This window comes from Pleurodeles waltl, chromosome 10 (genome assembly GCF_031143425.1).
Source record: "Pleurodeles waltl isolate 20211129_DDA chromosome 10, aPleWal1.hap1.20221129, whole genome shotgun sequence".
Lineage (NCBI taxonomy): Eukaryota > Metazoa > Chordata > Amphibia > Caudata > Salamandridae > Pleurodeles > Pleurodeles waltl.
The window spans coordinates 909122365-909136608 of record NC_090449.1 but is presented as its reverse complement, the minus strand read 5'-3'; positions in this window follow the sequence as shown (position 1 = coordinate 909136608).

Here is a 14244-nt window from a genome sequence, read left to right as displayed (position 1 = left end):
TGTCCTCCCACCTCTTGCGGCAGTGGGTGCCCCGTCTGTTGTGGACCCCCAGGGTCCGGACGTCCTTGGCGATGGCACGCCAAATGTCGATTTTCTGATGGGCGCTGACCTATGTCACATGTACAGGGGGAAAAATAACATTGTCATAATTTTCTGCATGCTCGATGTGAGTGGCCCCCCATCCCCACCCTTGCCATGTGGCACATGCTCTCATCCGTCGTTTGATGCATGCCTCAATCGCTCCCCTCCCCACCATCTTTCATCCACCCAACTCAACACAGGCATTGCCCCCAAAGCATGCTCCCAGTGTACTTACCTGTTGGTCTGGAGGACCGTAGAGTAGCGCATACTGGGGGAGGACCCCATCCACGAGTTTCTCCAATTCTTCAGAAGTGAAGGCAGGGGCCCTTTCCCCAGTCGCAGCAGCCATTGTATCTTCCAGACCGAGGTCACAGCAGCACTTGCAGTATAGGTCCTCTCCTGTGGATGATCAGGTCTCGAGTGATTAAGCAGATAGAAAATGGCAGTCACGTCCGCGGCGGTGCGTACCGCGGCGGTGCGTACCGCGACCGCCGGCGCACTTTGTCATTGGCTCCTGAAACGCATAGGGTTCAATGTTAACCAATGCGGCTTTGTGCCGCGGTCTTCGACCGCCTACCGCCACGGTGTGCCACGCCAGCGCATTGACCTCACATCCCATTGTCGCACTTCACAGGTCAGGCAGCCGCCATTTCAAGGGCCCACATGGCTTAATTTCTACTGCGTCACACATGCCTAGGTCTTGCATCGACACTCATACAAGCCATTCAATGCATAGAGAATCGTGTACTGTGCAAGCTGTGGGAACGTACCTATGGGTTGATTGACTCTGTGCTTGCTGTTGTCCTTCCTAGGCACCGTCCGCTGGGACTTGCGAGGAGATGGAGGAATGTTCCCGTGTGCAGACCGCTGGTGGACCTGTCGACAATGGAGGAACGACATGTCATTCTGACATACAGGCTTGACGAGCCACTATACAGGAACTGTGTGCCCAGCTGGAGCCAGACCTGATGTCACCCATCCGCCAACCCACAGGGATCCCCCCTCTAGTGCAGGTGCTGTCAGTACTCCATTTTTTGGCAAGTGGGTCATTTCAAACAACAGTGGCCATTTCATCAGGGATGTCTCAGCCTATGTTTTCAAAGGTGTTGTCCAGAGTGTTGTCTGCCCTGCTCAAACACATGCGGAGATACATCGTTTTCCCTGAGGTGGGGGATTTGCCTACAGTGAAGGGTGATTTCTATGCCCTTGGACATATTCCCAACATCATTGGTGCCATTGATGGGACACATGTGGCTTTGGTACCCCCCAGAGAAAGTGAACAGGTGTACAGGAACAGAAAAAGTTATCATTCCATGAATGTCCAGGTGGTCTGTTTGGCTGACCAGTACATCTCCCATGTAAATACCAAGTTCCCTGGGTCAGTGCATGACGCGTACATCATGCGAAATAGCAGCATCCCTTATGTGATGAAACAACTACAGAGACACCGTGTGTGGCTAATTGGTGACTCAGGTTACCCCAACCTGTCGTGGTTACTGACCCCAGTGAGGAATCCCAGGACAAGGGCAGAGGAACGGTACAATGAGGCACATGGGGGTACTAGGAGGGTGATCAAGCGGACCTTCGGCCTCCTGAAGGCCAGGTTTAGGTGCCTGCATATGACAGGTGGATCCCTAATGTACTCACCAAAGAAGGTGTGCCAGATCATCGTGGCCTGCTGTATACTTCACAACCTGGCTTTGCGCCGCCAGGTGCCTTTTCTGCAGGAGGATGGTCCAGATGGTGGTGTTGTAGCAGCTGTGGAGCCTGCGGAGAGTGAAGAGGAGGAAGACGAAGAGGACGACACAGACAACAGGGACACAGTGATACAGCAGTATTTTCAATAACACACAGGTAAGAATCAACACCGGCATTTTACATTTACTTACAGTCTCCTGCCTCTCTACTGTCTGTCCTTTTCACCCAGTGTATGCTAACAGAGTTGTGACTTTCCCTTCCAATTTCAGAGATGTGGGCCCCACTGCGTGACCTCTGCTTTGTTTGCCCATGGACTACAGCTGTGTGACAGTGGTATGTTGTCATCACAATGTAACTGGTCATTTTGGCACGTTTATGTCTAATACATATTTTCAAAAATACAGGCAGACTCCAGATTATTTGTGTGCTATAAGTGTGTTTATTAAAGTGCTCAATTTTGGGACATGGTTGAAAATCGGTGATGGGTGATGGTGGAGGAATGTCCATGGCAGAGTCCAGATTCTCAGTCTCACAGGTGCATTGTCCATATGCCTGTGGAAGGTGGAGCAGGGGCAGTTTAAGGTTGGACAGGGTGACAATGTGGGACAGTGGGATGACATCAGGGGGTATCCTTTCCTGGCGGGGGTCTTGGCATCCTACTCTGTCTTCTTCCTAGATCTCAGGCCCCGCTTGCGGTGTGGTTCTTCTTCTGCAGGAGGCGTGGTTCTGGTGGCCGGTTGTTCCTGTGTCAGGGCCTTCTGTCCACTAGCACCGGCGGAGGTGGTAGCCTGTTCCTGGTCCATGCTAGTGACAGGGGCCCTTTGTGGTGCCACATGGTCCCGCAATGTGGTGACAATCTGGTTGAGAGCCACAACGATGGTGCCCATTGCGGAACTAATGTTTCTCAGTTCTTCCCTGAACCCCATAAACTGTTCCTCCTGCAGTACCTGGATCTCCTGGAACCTGGCCAGGACCGTCGCCATCGTCTCCTGGGAGTGGTGGTATGCTCCCATGATGGAGGTGAGGGCCTCGTGGAGAGTGGGTTCCCTGGGCCTGTCCCCCCCCCTGTCGCACAGCAGCCCTCCCAGTTCCCCTGTTTCCCTGGGCCTCTGTCCCCTGGACCGTGTGCCCACTACCATTGCCCCCAGGTCCCTGTTGTTGTTGGGGTGGTGGGTTAACCTGGGTGCCCTGTAGTGGTGGACACACCGCTGATTGACGTGTCCTGGAGACAGAGGCATGGACCCGCTGGGTGGGTGCTGTGCTGGTGTTCCCAGAGGGGGGTAGGTCTGCTGTAGCCTGTGGCTGTCTGAGGGGAACCGACTGTCCCGAGGTCCCCGATGGGCCGGGCTGGTCATCTGGGTCCAGGGAGACAGAGCTTCTGTCATCACTGGGGGCCTCTTCTGGGGGTGGGATGGACATTTCTGGACCCCCCTGGGCGGTGTGGTGGCGTTCGGGTCCTGCAGGGGTATAAGAGTATGGTTATTGCTTCTGTGTGTGCCATAGCGTGCAATGGGTGGGTGCCCGTGTACCCCAGTGCTGGCATTCCTTTGTGGGGGCTGTTGTGACGGCGGTTTGTGGGGGAGATGGGTATGTGCAGTGGGCATGCTTAGGTGATGGCTGTCGATGGTTTGTGGTGGCATGCAGGGTTTGGTGTTGGGATGGGTGGGTTGTGATGGTGAGACATTAGCAATGAGGATGTGTGATGGTGGTGGGGGGGAGGGTGGGGGTATGAGTTGGCATGCTGGTGGGGTGGGGGGGATGAAGTAGTGAAGATGAGACTTACCAGAGTTCATTCCTCCGCCTACTCCTGCGAGGCCCTCAGGATGCAGGATGTTCAAGACCTGCTCCTCCCATGTTGTAAATTCTGGGGCAGGAGGTGGGGGTCCGCTGCCAATCCGCTGCACCGCGATGTTGTGCCTGGATACCATGGAACGCACCTTCCCCCGTAGGTCGTTCCACCGCTTCCTGATGTCGTCCCGATTTCGTGGATGCTGTCCCACAGCGTTGACCCTGTCCACTATTCTTTGCCATAGCTCCATCTTCCTGGCAATAGTGGTGTGCTGCACCTGTGTCCTGAAGAGCTGGGGCTCTACCCGAACTATTTCCTCCACCATGACCCTGAGTTCTGCGTCTGAGAACCTGGGGTGTCTTGGGGGTGCCATGGGGTGGTGTGGATGAGGTGTGGGGTGGTGTTTGCGGTGATGAGTGTGGTGAGTGTAGTGGTGTGTGGTGTTTTGTGCGTGGTTGTTGTGTGGGTGATGGTGTAGTGTGCCTCTGTGTGATGGTGTTCTCTATTCTGTGCTGTCTCTCTCTGGGCTTCGTCTCTGATTTGTGGTCGTAGGGGTTTGTGGGTGATGTGGGTGTGTGTTTTATAGTTAAATGGGTGTGTGGGAGTGTTGTGTGTATGTGTCTCAGGTGTGTGTATTTCAAATTGTCCAATGTGGCTGTGTTTTGGAGCTGTATGTGTATATTGAGCGCGGCGGTGGGTACCGCCAATGGAATACCGCGGTTGAAAGACCGCCGCATGGATTCGTGGGTCATAATGGCATGGGCGTATTTCTGTTGGCGTGACGGTGGAGGTTTGGTCTTCGCCAGTTTAACGCTGGCCGTTGGTGTGGCGGACTTTTGTGGATGTCGGGTTTTTGGCGGTTTGCCTCTTGAGGGTCAGAATGACCGTGGCGATTTACCGTGGCGGTGTTGTGGCGGCCTTCTGACCGGCGATAAGCGCCTTTTACCGCCGAGGTCAGAATGACCCCCTATGTGTCTTCCTGTCCCATATGTGCACAAGCCAAGACACCTCGCACTAAACCAGTAGGATTACTCCGTCCGTTATCTGTTCCACCAGGTCCATGGCACACTATGGGGGTCATTCCGACCCTGGCGGTTGACTACCGCCAGGGCCGGGGACCGCGGATGCACCGCCAACAGGCTGGCGGTGCATCCATGGGCATTCTGACCGCGGCGGTACAGCCGCGGTCAGAAACGGGAAACCGGCGGTGTCCCGCTGCCCTAGGGAATCCTTCATGGCGGCGCTGCAGGCAGCGCCGCCATGGGGATTCCGACCCCCTTACCGCCAGCCTGGTTCTGGCGGTTTTGACCGCCAGAACCTGGCTGGCGGTAACGGGTGTCGTGGGGCCCCCTAACAGGGCCCCACCAAGATTTTCAGTTTCTGCCAAGCAGACACTGAAAATCGCGACGGGTGCAACTGCACCCGTCGCACCCCTTCCACTCCGCCGGATCCATTCGGAGCCGGCATCCTCATGGAAGGGGGTTTCCCGCTGGGCTGGCGGGCGGCCTTCTGGCGGTCGCCCACCAGCCCAGCGGGAAACTCAGAATTACCGCGGCTGTCTTTTGACCACGCAGCGGTATTCTGACGGCGGGGCTTTGGCGGGCGGCGGAGAATGACCCCCTATATCCACTGATTTTATGTGCTCTTTGCCCTCTTCGGTTGGATATCGAGTAATAATGGTAACCATTGATTCCTTCACAAAGATGGCACATTTCACGGCATTAAGAAAACTACCTACGGCTAAGGAACTAAGCCAAATCTTTATCCAGGAGATCTTTCGGCTTCATGGCCTACCACAAGTCATTATCTCAGATCGGGGTCCTCAATATATCAATTCTGTAAGACACTAGGAATAGAGGTGGCCTTATCGTCAGGTTTCCATCCTCAAACGAATGGACAGACAGAACGGCTGAATCAAGGCCTCGAACAATAGTTACGTAGCTTCTGTAATGCTACGCAGAGTAATTGGTCTACGTATTTACCACTTGCAGAATTCTCCTACAACAACTCAGTACACAGTGCCTCGAAAGTTTCCCCTTTCTATTGTTCTTATGGATTCCATCCAAGGGCCTTTCCTATTCCTCTGGAAGAAACTTCCAATCTTCCTGCCATTAACTCATATGTCCGACAACTACAGGGTATCCAATGTGTCATACATTCAAATCTTGTAGCCACTAAAACACGCATGGAAAGGATGGCTGATAAGAAACGTTGTGAGGCCCCGCGTTATCAGGTCCACGATAAGGTCTGGCTTTCCTCTTAATTCTTACCTCTCCGACTAACCCAAAATAAATTTAAACCTCGATATTATGGTCCATTCCTGATTCTTCAAAAAATCAACCCTGTGTCTGTTCGTCTTCGCCTGCCTCTGACTTGGAAAATACATCCTGTATTCCATGTCTCACAACTCAAACCTTACATCCCTGATCCTTTTCACAGACAATTCACCTGTCCTCCTCCTCTGTTGATTGATAACGTGCCTGAATACGAGGTTCAGGAAATCTGTGACTCTTGGGTATTCCGTGGTCGTCTCCAATACCTCATTCATTGGAAGGGCTACCCTATGAGTGAATGCTCCTGGGAAGATGCACCTTCGGTTCATGCCCCTCTTTTGATCCGTCGTTTTTTCCGTCTTTTTCCTCACAAACCTGGGGCCTCGGGGGGGAACCTACTGTTGCGCCACGAGCCGCTGCGGCGCAACCCAGCTGACCCACGGGGGAAACCGCGAGCGGGCCGCAGGGGAAGCCGCGGTCCGGGTCAAGGGACATGGACTGTAGTGGCTTACTATTGTCAACAGCACCGTGGCTACCGGAAGGGGTCGCCCCTACCTCGGCCAGAGCAGGACTTGCAGGAACCGGGGCCGCTCACCATCCCTCTCCAATATCGATGGTAAGCCCAGGGTGAATCGTGACAGTGCAGGGCCAAGCTCTTGTCTTTGTTTGATAGCTCGTATCCCAGGAACAATACACTGAGACAGGCTATTTTAGTTTTCCTAAAATTAAATGTGTAGCCAAGGGCTGTGAATCCTAAAATGATCCGATCGACCCTGGCAAGATGAATGTTGAGGTCGTCATCTGTGACTTAGATGTCATCCACATAAGACAATGCCTCAGAATCAATATCATGCAGTATTGATGCTACACGGGCTGAGTACAGCTCTATGCTGTTCTTGTAGCCTTGGGGCAAAGGACAAAAGCGTTTTTGTGAGCCAAATGAGAATGCACTGAGGTCCAGACTTTCATGTGCTAAGATCTGGTAGAAGAAACCGTTGGAAATATCCAGGGTTGTTTTGTATTTTTTATGCACTATATTGTTAATTAGTGCTGTGCAATGTGAATTTTGTATAGCGTATGTACGTGTATGACTGTTTAAGTGTCTTTAGTCTAAGACTGTTCTATAGGAATGGTCTGGCTTTGCAACTTAGAATAACAGGTTATTCATTGCAGAGACACAGGGCTCAATTACTCCCTGAGCTGAGTGAGGCTCTCCCTCACTGGAGCTTTCGCTTCATGTTTAACAGAATATTGTGGCTGGGGTGTAGACCTGATGGATATTACATTACCAGGAGTGTCCTTGTCCCAACCTACATGATTGCAGTACAACGCAGGTGCCTGCGCTAAAGCCCAATTGACAGCATAGGCTTGTTTTACCGCCTCTGGAACAAGATCAGAGAAAGAAGGCAAAATGACATCTTCCCCATGTGGGAGCTTAAGGACAGGCTTTCGTGGCCAGACCCTTTATCACAACTAAATTCATCCCAGAATATCACACCAATGGTGCGCTCCATGTCTCCCTCAATTTAGATATTTAAATCATAAACCCTGTTGGGTGGGAGAACGCGGCCGTCCGCAGTCTCAACTGCAATGAAATAGCTAGTTGCTGTTGCACACAGATGATCTTTCAGACTCTGGCGACATACTATGACCTCTGCTGCGCTGTCTAACAGGGTAACTGCCCACGTCTTGTTCTGTAGCAATGTTCACCTTTTTCTTTTAAAACTGTGGTTTTGTTGCAGAGAATTATCTTCTTTTTTGTCTGAAGACTGTGGTGAATTTTTCTTCTGCTTGACGTATTCAGGACGTCGATCAGGACAGCCCCCTCTCTCGCTACGCCCATCCGTTGTGAAAGGAACAAGAGGGACGTGAATTAGTATATCTGTCAGGAGCTTTTATATTTTCTCTATTTCTGAGAGTACATCTCCTGTCAGAGTTCTCCAGATGTGGAGAATCAGTTCTCTGATCTCGGCTATCTTTAAATTGTTTTTGTTTATATCAGTGCTTTTTAGAACCCTCCTGTGCTTGTTTAGTACCCTCCTTAGGGGTGGTACTCTGTAGTTCGAGTTTCTTCGGCTTGGCTCCCAAACTATCACGTCCTGTACTGGTATAGTTGTCAGAAATAATTTTCGGAAGCTGTTTCTTCTGGTCCAAATGTGGAATCTCTCGGAGACATTGACGTATAGCCAGTGCTACTGCTTCCCCTTTAGTGTTACTGAGTATAATTGAGGAGACTGTGTCGAACTTATGCCCCCAAAAATCTAGGGCTGGTGCAGCCCCATGCTCATTCTGAATTTGTTTCAACACTTCTGGTAAATTGGCAAGTGTCGGCATTCCATGTGTGGCAGTACAAATTGCAGCGAAGACTGTACCCCATGTGGCGCAGTCATCCACCAAGGGAACCATCCCGAAGGGCAAGCACATTGTGTTTCTCCTGTGGTCCCGTATGGGGAAACACAGCTTTCAGTTGATTTGTTTTCTGGGCTATCCAGAATGGGATTTTCTCTCGGTCTGTGGGTACTTTACCCATGATAGTATGTACTCTCTGTGAATTAATCCCAGCAGAGAATTGGTATCCAGCAGGTGCTGGTGGTGCTGGACGCACTGGTGTAGTGTTCAGAGTTCACATTACGAACTGAACAAGTAATCTGCATGTTACTAGCTCAATGTATAAATTTCACAGGTCTGCTGCCTGCATGTTTTGTATACCTGGGTGAGATATGTATGTGTCAGGTTTTGTCCTTGGCTTATCGTCCAGGCCAGAAAGAGATGGTGTGCGGCCTCGATTCTTGCAGGTCCGGCTCTGGCCGGGGTAAGGGCGACCCCTTCTGGTAGCCACGGTGCTGTTGACAGTAAAACGCCACTACAGTCTGTGCCCTCCAGAAGGAGTCCCAGAGGAAAAACCCTGTAGGGAAAAAACCTCCAAACAGGAACTCGCTGGAAGAAAAAGGAGGACATAAGGAAAAATCAGAATTTTGATGCAGGAAAAAAATGCAGGAAGAACAGGAAAAAACAGGAGCCAAAACTGAATTCCAAAAAGAAGACCAGCTGGAGAGTGACCACCACCAGAGAAGTGTTGCAATGCAAAGAGAAGAGAATTCAATGCCCTTATATACCCCTAGACAGGAAGTGACAAACAGGAAGATGAAAAACGGCCATCTTGTATTGGGAAGGGGTAATAGGACTAGATAGGAAAAAACACCATAGTGAGAAAGGAAGCAGCTGCATGCAGGGAACCAGAGAAGAGAAAGGTATGCTGGGAGAAACAGGAAAAAATGGTTTCTCAAAGAAGAAAAGAAGGAGAAAACCAAGGAGTGAATATGAGGTGAGTAGAAGGCCGAGGGGGGGGGGCAGAGGGCTTTCAATAATAATCTATGCACCGTGCAAAACGCGCGGCGAGAACTGAAGCCCAAGTCTTGGCTCCCGTCCCCGCTGCATCAAAGAGGACGGCACGAGGCCGGAAGAAAGGGACGTGGTGAGCCCCGTGGCCCGTAAATGGACCACAACCCCGCCGCGACCCAACCAGGCGGTGCCGCGGGTCCCCGTGATGCAACAGTATGAGGCAAACATAGGCCACGTTTGTCCGTCATTGCCTAAGGGACCTAATCTCACGGGTTGTATTACATGTGGTAGGGCGCCTTCAAACCAGTTCTGATGCTCCTGATAAGTGAGAGGTATTTCATGATACTGGGATGTGAACCCAGGAATAAAATGTTTGTTTGATAAGCTTGATCAGCTTCACTAGCTTCTGCTATAAATGTGACCCTCTTCTGTTAAGTTATGCGCTACTAGGTGTAATGTTAATGGTTGTCTAGCATTCTCAGGAATGTCCAAGGCGTTAGCCATATTGTATAATAGGTATGAGAGATGGAACATCAAGTGGGTAGAAAAGGTCCTTTTATAAGTTTGAGCTCGAACAATCTACAGCCTAATTAGGAGGTCCCTGTTCAGCTAAGGAGGAACTTCCCCCAAGACCACGGACGTCTCAGTATAATGGTACTTAGGGTACCTGTAGTATGTGAGACAGTGATAGTCATGGTATCCGTAAATTAGTGCCTAAATGCCATCGTTGGTGGCGCAATGTCGTAGTTTGACTCTTGCTCTAGGCAAGACTGTTGGTTTAAGGATGACAGTACTTATGTTTGTTGGCGACTATGCCAATCCTACAACAAGTCGCAACTGTCGTCCCAAACTTCCCGGCTCACAAACAGCACCTCACCAAAACCCAAACAGCAAAAGGTGATTTGTGGCAGCCTATACACATGGACTCAAGAGTGTGACATCTCATAGCTAAACAGAGATTACCCCTTTCTTACAGGAACAACATGTCTCAATCAAACACAGGCTAAACAAGAGATGAAGTCAAGTTTTTAATAGGTTTTTATTTAACAAAACTATAATCTACAATAAATTGCATGGGCTGCAATGATTAGGATAATGAACAGTGCAGGAAACAGAATGGTAAACTCAAGAATCATTAATACAAAGACCCCCACCATCTTGCAATGACATGGACATACATGAGATATGAAACATGTCCTAATGCCCCAATGTCATGTACCTAATCTCTAATTTAAAAGAGACCTAGGTATGTTAAACCTAATCTCCCAATGTCATGTCCATGAGAAGAGTCTCCCAACCCTCATTACCTATGAATGAGGACTCTAGCTCAGGCTCCGTAGGGACACTAAGACTGGGTCAGCGTCAAGACGACGTGCAGCATCGATAGCAGCAATAGCATCTGGTTATAATCCCTCTAACTATCTTTCTAAATGAGGTGCATTTATGCAGATCTGCTTGGACCCCTGATGTAGGTCTGTTCCCAAACAATAGATGACAAGACATGCTTGGGACGGTAATTTATGTAAACAATTACCTCGAAAGCAGTTTGTTTATCTTTGTCGCTTGATATTGACGCCTTAGCGTGGTGACACTGATAACATGAAACTAAAACATAGGCCTTAACTAAAACAAGGCAGCCATCTTAAAAGATATAATTAAATAAATGCGTTAAAACAGAACAAATGAAGTATGGTAAAAGTCACTAGGTGACAGGGGAACGAGTCTGCAAGCCAAAGGCTAAGCTAATTCCTGTTTCCCATTAAAACAAACCAGGATTCACTACACCACTAACCAACCTATCCCAGCTTGGCTCCAATGACGTCACACTCACATGTACAGTGGCTGACAAAGTCCTTCGGTTTGTCCTCCTAAACTCAGATTCGCACAAGCTAAATGCAAATATTCGAGCACTCAGTAAAACCAATGCACAAATTTGTCTGTTTACTACAGGTAGGTAACATAATCACTTCAGAAACCTTATTGATTTCTCACTGGTATTTCGCACTACAAGATACTCGTTATATCTCAGTTTCTGTGACTCGCAAGCAAAATTCCACCAGCAAATTTCACTCTTAACTGATCATTGGATCCTCGTGATGCACATAGGACTCACCAAATCTCCGTCAAAGACCTATCACTCACTTTAACATGCACTCTGTGTTTGTCAACCACGCCCGATTGACCTGTTAAATGAACAAATTACAATATAAACCAAGTGCATCATACACTTATTCAATACTCCGGAGTCTTAGACCACGCAGGGTCCGTATACCAACAACAACCTGGGAAATGTTTGAGCACAAAGCGCCACACACATGTGAAGATTGACGACTTCCCTACTCTCACACTTTGAAGTAAGCAAACTCCTTAAACAACTTCATTTGGAGTACTCAAACTCCTTAAACACTCTCAAACAGTTCACCTGCGATTTGCTTAAGCTGTTCAAGCGCAAAACCTATTTCATTCACACTGTCACTAGAACGCTGAGAACATCCTCAAACAACCATTGGCAAACCCCAAGGTTCCGGGAAAGTTATGTTAGGTTCTTAGGCAGACATTTTCTTTCCACTTTGTATCATCGATTCTGAAAATCATAACCTTTACCAACTTCTCTACCAAATCTGTGAATCATTTTGATCTCTTAAGGTGACTACCCATTCTACTCCTTTACCTATTTCTAAGGAAAAGGTCCTTATGATGGCCTCTTACGGGGACAAACCATCCAACTTCTTTACCAATTCTAAGGAGAAAAAAAGAACCTTATGATGGCCTTAAGGAGACCAACTTAAGGAGACCTTAAGGAGACCAACCGTTTCTGTTAGAGCGTCAGTCCTTATTTGGCCTTTTCTAGTTAATTTATAAGAGGACACGTTATTAAGTTGATCGACCTTTTGACTGCACTTAGAGTGATTCCACCATAAGTCCTTAGTTCACTGCAAATACAGCATCATGATCAATAAACGTCAGCAAATATATCTCAGGGCTCAATAATCTTCACGCACCATGACCTATTCGCCCATGAATAACCACACCTTTAGTAAAAGTTAAAAGGTTTATTTCCCTAGATTAACAATGTTAATATCACATAAATTAGCCTCAAAACCAAGTGGTAAACATACATAAACAACACCGGTTGACCACATTTTCTAAAGAATCTCAATTTAGCTAGAGCATTTATAACTAACAATTCGAGAGTCACAGTTCAAATCAATAACGAGAATAACTGCGCATTAGAAATGGCATAAACCTAGATCCAGCAAATGAAGAACATCAACTCTTTGTTAATAGCAATTTGTTAACATTCTCTGTGTCTCCCTAACTAACCTTCTGATTAGAATAGCATGTTTGGGCTTTATGCAAAACAATTTAGTCAAAGTTAATTTGTAAAAACATCTAACTATCGCTCTAACAAATAGCAGTTGGTACTTAGAAACAAAGATCAAAAATCTACAACCAAGACAATAGCATTTTGTTATACCTCTCCTCAATATGGATTGGCAAGCTGTGATTTTCTTCGTCAGTTGGACATCTGTCTGGTCATTTTCAGCAAAAGGCAATGAAAGGAAATGGCTCAGACATGGGGGGGCTCTAAGCAATCTGAACCATTTAAAAGCAATCTCTAAGCGGTCAACAGCCACCATTAACAATTAAGCTATAAAGTCAAAGTTACAAATAAAGATAGCAGGAACTGTTCAGTTCCTCAGACAGAACCTCTACAGAGAAAATCAAAATAGAAAGACCTCTTGCCCCTCTGTGTAGTCGGACTAAGTTAAAATCTCCTAATAAAGTCCCACATTGTAATTGGTCAGAAAACCATACGTTCACAGTTAATCCAATAGAAGTTAAACCCCAAATATAACTAAAAAGTCTTTCACATGTCGATGATTGACTGCTCTTCTCCTGTTCCCATAGTCAGGCTTGTCAGGAAACAATTTTGTAATAGTCCGTACTCCAGTCAGTGCATCCATTGTTGGTTCCTGAGAACATCGCCGTCTCACGCATCAAACTTTACAAAGTAACAATTGCTAATACAGGACATTCTAACAAGCAGTTCTCATGACAAAGTTAAAGACATCTGCTAAACATTTGGTCAACCCAATGTGAACAATAAATGTATTAAATCTTCTGGACATACAATCCCACGATTCATTCAGACATTGCAGTTTAACATAAGGCTGTGCAAACTAGGCCTAAAGCTCACTAACTTAAGACCTACGTTTAATAAGCAAATACCTAACCTCAAATCATTAATTTAACATTTTGCTATAATTTCTCTACATGTACACTTTGAATAATGATTAATATACATTCTCTAAAAGCATAACGTATTTCATGGCGGCCACTGAATAGTTGCCACTCAAGAGGGCACGTTTTCTAAGTCGCACATTATTTTCTTTATTAGTCTAATTTCTATGCAAATTCTTAACCCATAATATAGAAGCAACAGGTGTTGGCAAGTGGTTTAGAAGTGTAGGTAGCAGAATTGTTGGAAGCATTTTGAGACTTTTGTTGATAATCATTCTTTGTGGGGGTGATCATATTTGGACTTTACAAGGGATACAAGAGAGTGCAGGTGAAGAAAGGAGTAAAAGGGAGAAAAGCTGAGATAGAGCTTGAGAATAGACAAATAAGTATATTATAGTGACATGAAGAATTAAGAGCAATCCAGAAGATCTTTCTTGTATCAACATCTGAGATTTTCATTTGTCCCTCTGATAAGAGATTACAGATTGATGTGATGGCTTGATTCGCCATCAGAGGGGAGACCGAAGCAGTGTAGATTTGCTGCCACCCCTGACGTCACAATGTTAATCTCTATGTGACTATTATATAGAGGATAACGTGAAATAATATTTTACTAATGTAAAGTGATGCATTAGAATCCCATAACAGAATGCATTCACCAAAGGATTAGGAAAGTATGTGTGTGCCTTAACTTTATTAAATGAAAAATAATCATTGGATATAATCTTAAAACCATCCTCATGTTATTGGAGCGTATTTGCACTAGAAACAATAACAACTTATGTAACTTGTGCACTAATGTTTTTGGTTAATGTT